Source organism: Sminthopsis crassicaudata, chromosome 3, assembly GCF_048593235.1.
Source record: "Sminthopsis crassicaudata isolate SCR6 chromosome 3, ASM4859323v1, whole genome shotgun sequence".
NCBI lineage: Eukaryota > Metazoa > Chordata > Mammalia > Dasyuromorphia > Dasyuridae > Sminthopsis > Sminthopsis crassicaudata.
Window position 1 is genome coordinate 225,445,320 of NC_133619.1, and position 13,618 is coordinate 225,458,937.

Here is a 13,618-nt window from a genome sequence, read left to right on the forward strand (position 1 = left end):
AACCCCTCCACCATGACAACCAGTGATCCAGGGCAATGTGCATCTATTAAATACTTAATATATATCAAGCACCATGCTAACTAAGTACTTGAGTTCCAAGGAAAGGCAACAAGCAAAACTCCCCACATCTACCAAGTATAAATAGAAGATAACTTCAAAAGAGAAGGATTAGTAACAGAGGGGTAGTAAAGGCATCCTGTAGAAGAGGAGATTTGAGTCAAGTCAGGGAACCTAGGAATTTGAGGTGAGGAGGAAAAGCATCCTAGCTATTTCTAAGGGAAAAGGCATAGAGTGAGGAGAGTGACAAAAGCATGTGAGGGATCAGCAAGTAAGTGTAGCTAGAAGAAAGTGCAAAGATGGAAGGGAAGTGTGAAAAGACTGGAAAAGTAGGAAAGGTTTTTCTATTTTTGTGTTGAAGAACCTTAATTGCCAACAGAGGATTTTTCATCTGATCCTGGAGATAAAAGGGAGGCACATGCGTTTATTGAATACAGAGAGGACAAATGTGTGTTTTAGAAAAATCATTTTAGTGTGAGTAAAAGATGAATTACATAGAGGAAAAACTTAATTAATTAACATTATTTGGCAACAGATTAGCTATGTAATGTTAGTGAGAATAGTGAAGGATAACATCAAGGTTTAGATTCTGAGAGAATGGTGTTGGCCTTGGTAGTAAAAAAAGAAAAAGAAATTGGAAAGGGGAAAGGATTTTTGGGGGAAAATAAAGTTTTGTTTTGGGCATTTGGGATTTGAGATGATTATACAATATACAATTCCTCCTGATTTCCAAAGCTTTCCTTATTTTGGTTATGAAGAACTGGAGATCAGGATATAGACTATGGATAGCTACATAGATCTGGAAATCATTTGCTTAGAGATTATATTGAATCCATGGGAACTGATGTGATAACCAAGCAAGACAGTATAGAATGAAATAAGAAAAGGGCTCAGGACAGAGATTTGAGGGACCTAGTGGGTATGACATGGATAAAAATTCAGCAAAGGCAATGAAAAAGCAGACAACAGTAACATGAAAACCTAGATAAAAATAAAGGGTAATCCAGAAGTAAAAGGTCATTAACAGTATCACAGATTGCAGAGAGATGAAGAAGGATCAGAATTTCTTAAAGGGCTTTTATACTTTCTAATTAAGAGATGATTGGTGACTTCAGAAAATCAGTTTCAATAAATGAGGTCCAAAACCTAATTGTAGATAGTTTATAGGTGAGTGGGAAGAAAGAGAAAAGTGCCAAGTATAAATATCTTTCTCAAGTTTAACCAAAAAGAAAAGAAAAATAGACCAATAGCTAATGTGGATGGTCAGATATTTTTTAAAGATAAGGGAGAAATGAATGGACTTGTGGACATCATTGAAGGAGGCAGATAGGGGAAGAAGTAAAGATTTCAGAGAGATTAAGGTGTTAGATGGGACAGTCTCTTGAAGAAAAAAAGAGATGATGGCATTAGGAGTGTATTATTTAAGGGACAGCTAGATAGTACAGTGGATAGAGCATTCATTGTCCCTGAAGATAAGAGGAACTGAGTTCAGATCCAGCTTCAGACACTTGACACTTACTAGCTGTGTGGCTCTTGGCAGGTCATGTAAGCCCAATTTCCTTGCCAAACAAATAAAGAGTATATTTAGTGGGAGTTGTCTTGCCAAGGAAAAGATCCTCATCTTCCTATGTGATGGGGTAAAGGAGGAGTTAATGAGGAAAGATGTCTGAGTGATATGAGAAGAGGCCAAAAGGAGAAGAGGAAACTCTCAGTGAACATCCCCATTTTTAAGTGTTTTTTTATTTTTATTTTTTTTTTTTTTTTTAGCTAAAGATAGGAGTGGAAGACCTGAGGAATGATTTTTTAAAAGATTTGGCATGTTTGTTGTAGTGGGTAAGATAGTGAATCTGTTAGAGTTTTATAAATTGTTTACTTTGCTGTAATGAGAACCCAGTTGAAATTGTGAAGTATAAATTTGTGGATATAATCAGCATGGTTTTTGTGATTTTCTTTTTTTTTTTCTTTTTTAAAAATTAAAGCTTTTTATTTACAAAACATATGCATGAGTAATTTTTGTGTTCCAATTTTTCCCCTCTTTCCCAACCCCCCCCCCAGATGGCAGGTAATCTAATACATGTTAAATATGTTAAAATATATGTTAAATCCAATATATATATACATATTTACACAATTATCTTTCTGCACAAGAAAAGTCAGATCAAGGAGGAAAAAACTGAAAAAGAAAACAAAATACAAGCAAACAACAACAGAAACAGTGAAAATGCTATGTCCACACAGTTCCCACAGTCCTCTCTTTGGGTATAGATGGCTCTCTTCATTACAAGATTATTGGAACAGATTTGAATCATCTCATTATTGGAAAGAGCCACATCTATCAGAATGGAGGTTTTTGTGATTTTCTTCAGCTTTATTTAGCAACATATAAATATAGACAAAGGAAGCAGATAGGGCAAGTAATCCAAGGTTAGTGTTTGACTAAATATGATAGGTGATAATATAAGGAGAAAAGGGATTGAGTGCAGAGGATAGTGTAAATTTGACTAATTCAACAATGGATCAAGAGGGAGGATAATGTAGCCAGTAAATAGGTGATAACCTTTCAAAGTATAGAAGGAAGGAGGGACTGAAAGATACAATGAGCTTGAAGAAGAGTATTAGGGGTTTATAAGAAACATGAAAAGATGGAATGATAAAAGATTGTGATCAGATAAAGGAATTTTTGAATTCATTAACACAGAACACTTGTGGGTAAAGGCCAGATCAAGGGCATAGCCATCTCTGTAGCTGAAATAGAGCAAAGGAGTAAGGCTTAACAATGAGTTAACTGAGAAATTGAAAGGTAAAGGTAATTGAGGAAAACTTAGGATATATATTGAAATGCCCTAATATAATAAGGAGAACTAAGATAAAGAGGAAAAACCACAGCCAATAACTAAACTCATAAAGGAAGAAAAATGTCCTGAGTTTTGGTAGACAATGGTCATCAAGATGCAAATAGGGCAAGTAATGTGAATATCATGAATCTTAAAGAAGACATTGCTAAGTAATGATGGTAGAGGAATAGTAAGGAAATAACCATGGGGAGCCAAAAATATTCTAAAGTCTCTGTCATAGCCTATGAATATAGGGAACATTAAGAGAAAATACAGTCAGTATTAGAATGGGCAAGAAGAGAAATAATACTTTCATATAGGAACCCTATCTTAAGGCCAAAAGAAGTATAAAAGGAAAAAGCTTAAGGTAAAAATAAGTTTTTAAATTATGGAGCAAACATTGTAGAGGAATGGAAAAGATAAGCACATCTGAAATCCAACTTTGGGGGCATATAGTTGAAGAGGATGAAAATGAGAGAGCCAGAGGTTAGGGAAGTTATAGGATGTGTACATTGAGAACCAGTGGATTTAGAATCGTTGTGATAAGAATCATATGAAGAAGTGCAAGTCTGCTAACCATTGAGGAATGAGTCTAGGTGGTTTATTGGAGAAAGGTTATTCAAGAAATAGATAATTACATTGTTAATGGTCTTCAAGGTCCAACCTCATGGCAGATAGCATGGCAGATAATATTGAGTCTTCAGAGTTCAAGGAGATAAATTTTCTAGTAGGCAAGAGCAACTTGAGGTATAGTTGGAGTTATCTAATCAAGAGATAGGAAGTAATTGGAATGATTTGAGGAATATGGAACTATATGCCAGATGCTTAGTGACATGCATTGCCCAACTACTATATGGCTGTGATTTAGAAAAAAAAAAAAATTGTCACTGCTTTTTATTGCTTGTTCTTTTTCCTCATTCGGCGTCAGGCTGTGTACGGCTGCTGCTAGCATCTTCTTTCAACCTTCTAATTTGCTGCTTCTAATCTACTGTGAGCTAGGAGAAAGATTTGTTAGAGTTTTGTAAAAAGTGAGAGATGTTAGGTCAGTGATGAGGTTTGGAAAGGTAGTTCTTATGAGTATGAGCCACAGCACCTAGATTTAAGGACAACTTTTTTTTGTTTTGTTTTTTTGTGAGGGTGGTATAGTATTTTAGTTTTTAGTTTCTTGTATTTATTTTCAGATTTTTTTATTATAGCTTTTTATATACAAAACATATGCATGGGTAATTTTTGAACATAGACCCTTGCAAAGACTTCTACTTCAACTTTTCCCCTCCTTCCCTCCACCCTCTCCCCTGGATGGCAAGTAGGAGGATAACTATTTTAGCTCACCAAAGGCTTATTTATTTATCAGGAAAGTTGATTACCAAATAAGTAACCAGTGATTCAAGTCATTCATTTATGCAAAAAATACTTATTGACTATCAACTCTATGTATATCCTACTCTTGAGGAGCCTATAGTCTGACAGTGGAGAAACGGACCAGAGCTAATTTAACAAGTGACTGGACAAGGAAAAAGTAGCCTATATGAATATGCATAACATGCACAGTGTGTTGTAACTCCACCTACCCCCACACATGGACTTCCAGGCATTTGTGTATTTTATGACTTTCCAGTCTGTTTAAGGTTAGGTGGGGAAAGGTGGTTGTTTTTTGTTAATAGCTTCTGAACCAGAACTGAATAAGAATACAAAAGGCCTCAGTTACTTAGTCTTATTCTCTTTTCTACTTGGCTAAGTATGGTAAGTAGGGAAGCAAGAACTGCTGTAAGCCTCTGAATTGAGAGATAGAGAGCTAATACTAGTGGTCTATTCTTCCCTCTTAGACTGACATGAAGCTATGATTATATGAACTTGATGCTGCTTTTGTCTTGGTTATGTCCATTCTTTTTTATTTAGATGAAGAAATATGGGGTGGGGAAAGAAAGGGGGATGGAGCCAAGAAGGTGGAATAAAGGCAGGAACTCACCAATCTCTCCTCCAAACTACTTCAACTTCTTCTAAATAATGATTCTAAACAAATCTTAGATCATCAGAATACCTAAAAGAGTAGAACATTTTATGGCCAAAGACAATTTAGAAGCTCAGCAGGATGGAAGTCTAGCCTGCAGTTCTCGTGCAGGCCATGCCAGCACAGCCTGATCCTGAGCCCAGACCCAGAAACATGGGAACAGGCCTAAGGACCTCTCAATCAGTGGCAGTACTGGTGGTTTTCAGACATCCTAATCCAGAGACATCAAAGACAATTTGGAAGGCTGACAGGAAAGATATGTCAATAGGTTGAGAGGTCCTTAGGAAACCAGCATACCATGAGTGAGTGTGAACGGTAGTGGTGGTGGCAGCTTTCAGAAACCTCAACCTGTAAGAGGAAGGACTATGTTGACTTTAGCATCTTACAAATACAGTAGAGTAGGGATATTCCTAACAAATCTAGGGCAGAAAAGAGGATATGTAGTCAGGTCCCTACAAGGATCTCTGAAAACATTTGCACAAAATCCCTGAAACTTGGGATAGTATACCTTCTAGAGAAACAGAGCCCTACTTTAACAAAGAATTAAAAGCTGAGTCATAGGCTACCAAAATGAGCAAACAACAGAAAAAGGCTCTGACCATAGACAGTCATTATGGTTGCAAGGAAGATCAAAATACACATTCAGAAGATAAATTCAAAGTTCTAAATCCAAAGCCTCCAAGAATTGAACTCAGGCTATGGAAGAGCTCAAAGGGATTTTGAAAATCAAATAAGAGAAATAGAAGAAAAATTAGGAAGAGAATTAAGAGTGGTGCAAAAGGAAATACAAAAAGCAGATGAGAAGAATGTCTTAAAAAGCAAAATTGTGGGCAGGTAGGTGGAACAGTGGATAAAGCACCAGCCCTGAAGTCAGGAGGACCTGAGTGCAAATCTACCCTCAGACCTTAAGACACTTAACACTTTCTAGCTGTGTGGGTAGTTACTTAATCCCAATTGCCTCAGCAAAAAAAAAAAAAAAAAAAAAAAAAAAAAAGCGAAAAGCTCACCAAGGAAAATAATTCCTTAAAAATTAGAATTGAGCAAATGGAAGCTAATGGCATTATGAGAAATCAAGATACAATAAAGCAAAAGCAAAAAAAATGAAAAAAAAACTCATTGGAAGGAATATTGAAATGGAATAGATTCAAGCTACAATTTTGTGAACTTTGAAAGGTAAAAAAAGTAAGAAGTCAAAGATCTGGTTATAGGAGTCTGCCAGACTTTATGGGCAATCATGTCAGTGATAAGTGAAACTCAAAGTTAACTGATTGACCCAGAATAGCAGTGAGTCAATAGCACCCAAAAAAGAATTGCTTATGCATAAGTTATGTTAACTCAAACATAGGTTATGTCACCTTTGGAAGTAACTTAGTTGGGTGAATGTTTGATACCAACTTCTTAGGGGCTGACGTAGTATAGAGAAAAATCTGGATCTAGATTTTGAGAGGGAAGGATTTTTACTTTAGTTCTCACTATACCTTCTCTTATAAAATCTATTTATAAAAGTTTATTGATATTAATTGGTTAATTGTTACTGGGGTAATTGTCATTAAGAAGAACTCACCAGCTTGGGTACTCAGGCCACTAGCATTAGAGAGAGAGAGAGAACTAAACTCTTCAGAAATATCCCTACATTGCTAAAAGGAAGATAAAGTCTTATCCTAGGAAACCCACTTTCCAGTGAGAGTGGAAGCTGAGATAAAGACAAACCTCATCCCAGAATTTATAATAGGCTACACCAATATCAGGTGTTATGAGAATTTGAAGTTGAGGAAAAGATTTCCTGGAAGAGGTAGCATTGCAGTTGAGCTTTAAGCAATGGCTTGAATTTTGACAGGCATAGATATAGAATGCAGAACATTGGAAGTAGATGTTCCCTACTATAAAAGACATATATTGAATTGAATTGAATGAAAGGCATTAAAAAAGAAAGGCACCAAGGAAGATAAGTTGGTGAGGTATAAAAAGCCTTCCAAACTTTTTATTACCCACCAGATACTCATAATTTTGTTGGGATAGTACATAAAAAATTACTTAATCTTATGAATCTTTATTAAGTAATGCAATATTTTAAGGGAGTTAAAGCAGGGATAAAGTATTAAAGACTAGAGTAACTAGATATTTTTAGAGAGGACCTGGAACTGGAATTCAGAAAAGCCTGAGAGAGGGAAATAGGAAAATCCTGCTATGTAAATAGGTGCTTCTCTGCTAGGAGATTTTGAAATGAATGGTACCAAAAGGATGCAGCAGGAACAATTGTCATTATAGTACAGAACAATCCAAGATAGTCAGGACCAAGATTTTGGGTCCACCTTTTGACTCATTTGTGTCAAACAACCATACTAATTTTTTTTTCTTTTTCCTGAGGCTGGGGTTACTTACTCGCCCAGGGTCACACAGCTAGGAAGTGTTAAGTGTCTGTGACCAGATCTGAACTCGGGTCCTCCTGAATTCAAGGCTGGTGCTCTATCCACTGAGCCACCTAGCTGCCCCCAAACAACCATACTATTAACCATAATTAGTTAGGGATTGTAATCACACAGCTAATATAATCTATAAATGATAGAGTCATTGAACACAATAATAAGCTTAACTTATTAGGGGAAAGCACTATACTCTATAGAAGAAAATCATGATAAACCATCTTATTAGAATTCTTGAGGTGGATGGAAAGTACCATAGATTCATCTATTTAAACTTTGAGCCTTAAACAAAGTTCTATGCCTAAGACCAATTTTAAATTGTGCTACTATGTAACTCAAAGGAATATGTTATGGGATGAGAACTAACTGAAGAACTAGTTAAAGTTAATTATGGAGTTTTTCAAAGAATCATAACCATATAGTAGGCCTCAATTGGAGAATAGCTAAATTAGTTATAGTTATGACTATATTAGTCATATAGCTATAATTAGCTATATGAAAGTAATAGAATATTATTGTTCTATTAAAAATGGACAGATTGATTTTTAGAAAGGCCTAAAAAGATTTACATGAACTAATTCTGAATTAAACAAGCAGAACCAGGAAAACATTGTACACATCAACAGCAAAACTGTGTGATGATCAACTATGATAGATTTGATTATTCTCGGTGATTCAGTAATCGAAGGCAATCTCAAACTTTGGCTGGAAAGCACCATCCACATCCAAAGAGAGAACCATGGAAATTAAATATAAGTCATCATATACTATGTTCACTTTTTTTTCTTTTGTTTTTTTTCTCATGGTTTTTCCCTTTTTTTGTTCTAATTTTTCTTTCCCAATATTATTCATATGAAAATATGTTAAAAATTAGTGTACATGTATAACCAAAAAATGTGCTTTTATATGTAACTGGAGAAAATAAAAATGAAAAAATCTTTAAAGAACTAGAAGACCTCAGCAAACAAATGACTTGCTCATAGGCATTTGGATATAAGTCCTTTGATTCCAAATCGAGTGTTCTTTCCACCCACTGGTGTCTCTAATGCCTAAACTTTGCTTGCTAGCAAACTTTTTATAATAGTGTGAAAAAATATATAATAAATCTTCAATTGACAAAAATGATCCAGATAGTGAAATGATAGGAAATTGGGACAAATTACTGAAACATGTCACAGGGGTATGTAGGTAGATAGACAAGCTTTAGTGTGCACAAGTACAATGTAATTAATTTTTAAATAAGAAAAATAATTCAATTTACACTAAAAGATGATAGGTCCTGAATTATTACAATACAGAAAAGAGCTGAAAATCATTCATTTTGTTCTTTCAGAGCTACTGATTCCATAAAATGCCAAATATCAAAAGAATACTAGAAACAACAACAATAAAAAAAAAATGTCATATCAAATTGCAGTAAATCCTTACCTAGAATATCATATGCAATGCAGGTTTCTACTTTATAAGATAAACATGATGGAGCTGAAAAATAACCAGAGAAAGGACTATGAAATGATAGATGAATTACCACATAGGATAAACAACAGCACATTTTTCTTTTTCTTTTTCTTTATTAAAGTTTTTTTTTATTTTTCAAAACATATGCATGGACAATTCTTTAACATTAGCCCTTGCAAAACCTTGTTTGTGTTCCAATTTCTCCCTCTTCTGCCATGCCCTCCCCTAGATGGCAAGTAGTCCAATATAGTTAAACATGGTAAAATATATGTTAAATCCAATATATGCATATATGTTTATACAATTATCTTGTCACACAAGAAAAATTAAATCAAACCAGAAAAAAAGAGAAGCAAAATAAAATGCAAGCAAACAACAAAAAGAGTGAAAATGCTATGCTGTGAACCACACTCAGTTCCCACCGTTCTCTCTCTGGATATAGATGGTTCTCTTCATCACTAAACAAGTGGAACTGGTTTGAATCATCTCATTTTTGAAAACTATGTGATCATTGTATAATCTTCTTGTTGCCATGTATAATGATCTGGTTCTGCTCATTTCACTTAGCATCTGTTTATGTAAGTCTCTCCAGGCCTCTCTAAAATCATCCTGTTGGTTGTGTCTTACAGAACAATAATATTCCATAACATTCATATACTATAATTTATTCAGTCATTCTCCAATTGATGGGTATCCATTCAGTTTCCAGTTTCTAGCCACTATAAAAAAGAGCTGCCACAAATATTTTTGTACATGTGGGGTCCCTTTCTCTCCTTTAAGATCTCTTTGGGATATAAGCTCAGTAGAAACACTGCTGGATCAAAGGATATGCACAGTTTGATAACTTTTTGAGCATAATTCCAAATTACTCTCCAGAATGGCTGAATTCATTCACAATTCCACTAACAATGTGTTAGTGTCCATTCATCATTATCTTTTTCTGTCATTTTAGCCAATCTGAGAGGTGTGTAGTGGTTATCTCAGAGTTGTCTTAATTTGCATTTCTCTGATCATTAGTGATTTAAAGCACCTTTTCATATGACTAGAAATAATTTCAATTTCTTCATCTGAAAATTGTTTGTTCATATCTTTTGACCATTTACCAAATGGAAAATGGCTTGAAGTCTTATACATTTGAGTCAATTCTCTATATATTTTAGAAATGAGGCTTTTTTTGAACCTTGAATGTAAAAATGTTTTTCCTAGTTTATTGCTTCCCTTCTGCATTATAATCAAAATTATCTATTTTGTGATCAATAATGATCTCTAGTTCTTCTTTGGGAACAAATTCTTCCTCCTCCATATATCTGAGAGGATATTCTGTGTTCTTCTAATTTGCTTATAATATTCTTAATGTCTAGATCATGAAGCTATTTTGATCTTATCTTGATATACAGTGTTAGGTATAGGTCAATGACTAGTTTCTGCCATACTAGTTTTTAATTTTCCCAGCAGTTTTTGTCAAATAGTGAATTCTTATTCCAAAAGCTGGGGTCTTTGGGTTTGTCAAACACTAAATTACTATAGTCATTGATGTTTTTATCCTGTGAACCAAACCTACTCCACTGATCAACTACTCTCTTTCTTAGCCAGTACCAAATGGTTTTAATGACCACTTCTTTATAAAATAGTTTTAGATCTGATAGAGCTAGGCCACCTTCATTTGCATTTTTTATTAATTCCCTTGAAATTCTTGACCTTTTGTTCTTCCAGATGAATTCTGTTATTTTTTCTAGGTCTGTAAAATAGTTTCTTGGGAGTTTGATTGGCAAAATACTAAATAAATAGATTAATTTAGGTAGTATTGTCATCTTTATTATATTCACTTGACCTATCCAAGAGCACTTGATATTTTTCCAACTGTTCAGCTCTGACTTTGTTGGTGTGGAAAGTATTTTGTAGTTTTGCTCATATAGTTCTTGATTTTCCTAGTTTTGCTCATATAGTTCTTGATTTTCCCTTGGCAGATAGATTCCCAAATATTTTATGCTAGTGACAGTTATTTTAAATAGAACTTCTCTTTGCATTTCTTTCTGTTGGACTTCAGCAAATTTTTCTTATCAGGAAAGATGATGATTGAAAAAGAAAATGATAAGATTATAAAACCAGTAAAAAAAAAATTAGATAAGAAGACATTCACCAAATTCCAGAATATTTGTGTAACGAATCTACTGAAATAGAAGGTGGAATGGGTATCATGACATAGGATGTTTTTGATACTTCTCAAATGCTTTTAAAGTCAAGCACACCAAAGCCAAAATATTTAACTGACATTTTATATATCTTCTGTTCAAAGGCAGTCTAAGGCATATGTACTAAATTTAATCTCAATCTTTACCAATTAATTAATTAACTGAAGCTCTATCCCAGGAGAATTGGAGAAATCTCTTCTCTCATATATTTTCTCACTTTTTCATTCTCAAACCTCAAACTTTATAAGCTTAGACTAACATGATTGTTAGTAACTATATAATTTGTTGTTTGATAACTAACAATGCAGAAAAATAGAATACTTAAATAATATTATTATGAGCAGAGTCCCAACCGGAGTCATCTTTGTGCTCTGAAGAAATGCAGGAAGTTTCTATTTAGAATTTTTCTCATGCATTGCCAACGGTCTACTCCAAAATACCCAAATCACAGTCCAAAAAACTTCAGAAAGACATTAACTTAGATCTGCTCAGAATATTTTTCTCACTTCTCAGACATGACAGTTAACTGCTTTTCTTCAAAGAATAAAATTTCAGTTCACTTTCCATAAAAATTGAAAGACAAATTCAGTTTCCCCTTAAGAATTTATCTCAGGGGGCAGCTAGGTGGTGCAGTGGTTAGAGCAGCAGCCTTGAATTCAGGAGGACCCGAGTTCAAATTTAGTCTCAGACACTTAATACTTCCTTGTTGTGTGACCCTGGGCAAGTCACTTAACCCCAGCCTCAGGAGGGGAAAATTTTTTTTTTTCTCAGAATATCAAAGATCTAGCAATCATCACAGAAATGATAGTTCTATTAATTCTTTCTCATTATTTCAGACATACTTCTCCTTGCAAAATAAGAGTCAGTATCCAAAGTCTCCATAAGAGGAGTTGTTTACTTTGGGGTTACACTAATACTAGACAATGGAGTTTGCAACTAGAAAGAGAGCTTTACAATAAATAAAAGGAAATGTTATTTGATGTTGTGGGTAGCAAAGGATTTAGAATTTAAAGGAACCAATTACCTCCAGGATCAAATATAAAATCCTGTTTGACAATAAAAGTCTTTCACAACCTATCCTTCTCTTTGCTAACACTTTCCATCACTACTATCCCAGATGATCTTGGGGAGTTTTTCTGAAGGATATCCCTTTGACACTGCTTAAGAAAATATGATTGCAGTGTCAATGTCTATCTCCCATGCTTCTAATGATCTTTCTCTTTACTTCCAACTCTTAGCTTTCTTCTAAGACTTAGCTCAAAACATACTTTATACAAGTAGCCTCCTTTCCTGCACCACATTCCTCTCTATTATTTCTCATTTATACTCTATACATCTTGTGATATGTATGTGCTCCAAGTTCCAAAGCCCATTGGTATTGGATTTTCTTATTGATACAGATCAATACTATTGCTCTGTGTGAATAGTAGGGCAGAAATGGTGGAAGTGGAAGAGAGGAGATGACTAATCTCTTTGAGTCTTTTTAGGACTCTTTCTCTTTAGTGGCTACATCAGATACTTCTAGTTTTAATTTTGAGAGGATTATAACCCCACGTAAATTTGCTGAAGAAAAAGACTGGGGGAAAAGCTAAAGACTTGACAGTCTCTGTCACATCTCTATTCCCAGCTTGCTATAGTGAAAATATAGTAGAAAATTCAGAAAATGTCTCCTTGGATGAAAGACAGAGACAGAGACAGAGACAGAGAAAGAGACAGAGACAGAGATAGGCAGAGACACAGTGAGACAGACACAGAAGCACACAGAGACAGAGAAACCTTTGTGTGTGTGTGTCTCTCTCTCTTACACACACACATACACACACACACACATACACACACAAAATGTAAGATTTTATTACTGAGTTTATATCATTCAGATATGTACACATATATACTCTATTATAAATAACATGTATATTATATAATTTAATTCTATAAACTCAATAACAAAACCTTATATTTTATAGATGTTGTTTGTGAAATACATTATATATGAGTGTATATATACTTCACAAACAAGATATGTATAAAATATAAGATTTTTGTTATTGAGTGTGTAGAATATATATATATATATGCATATATATTATAGATTTATAATATACATAGATTTATAGTACAATATATTATACATCTATATAATATATTAATATTATTTTATACATAACATATTTGTACAAAACATTTACATGTATTTTACATATATTTTATATATGCATATACATGTTTTTTAAACATTGGTATATTATATTTTCAAAATAATCATTATTATATTTTTACTGTGTCATTATGGAGCATTAGAATGCCTGTATAGTGACCAACAAGGTAAGGGGTAATTAAGAAAGTTGCTGTAAACTCCTGGATTTGCCTAAGGACTAGTCTTGGAATGGAGCCTTGCCAGGATAAACTGCTTGTAAAACATGTTCTTTGGTCATCCCTTTGAATGTTAATCCACGAGTGGCTTATATAATATGAAAAATATATATTAAAAAATCTTTAGAGCTGTACTTCATCCTACTTCCACTCCCCAACTTTAACACAATTGAGAAGCATTTACTATAATACTCATCAAAACACTGAAGGAATCTCTCTAAATGAATCAAGCTTAACAGAAGAACATCATTGCCCAATGAAAGGTTTAGG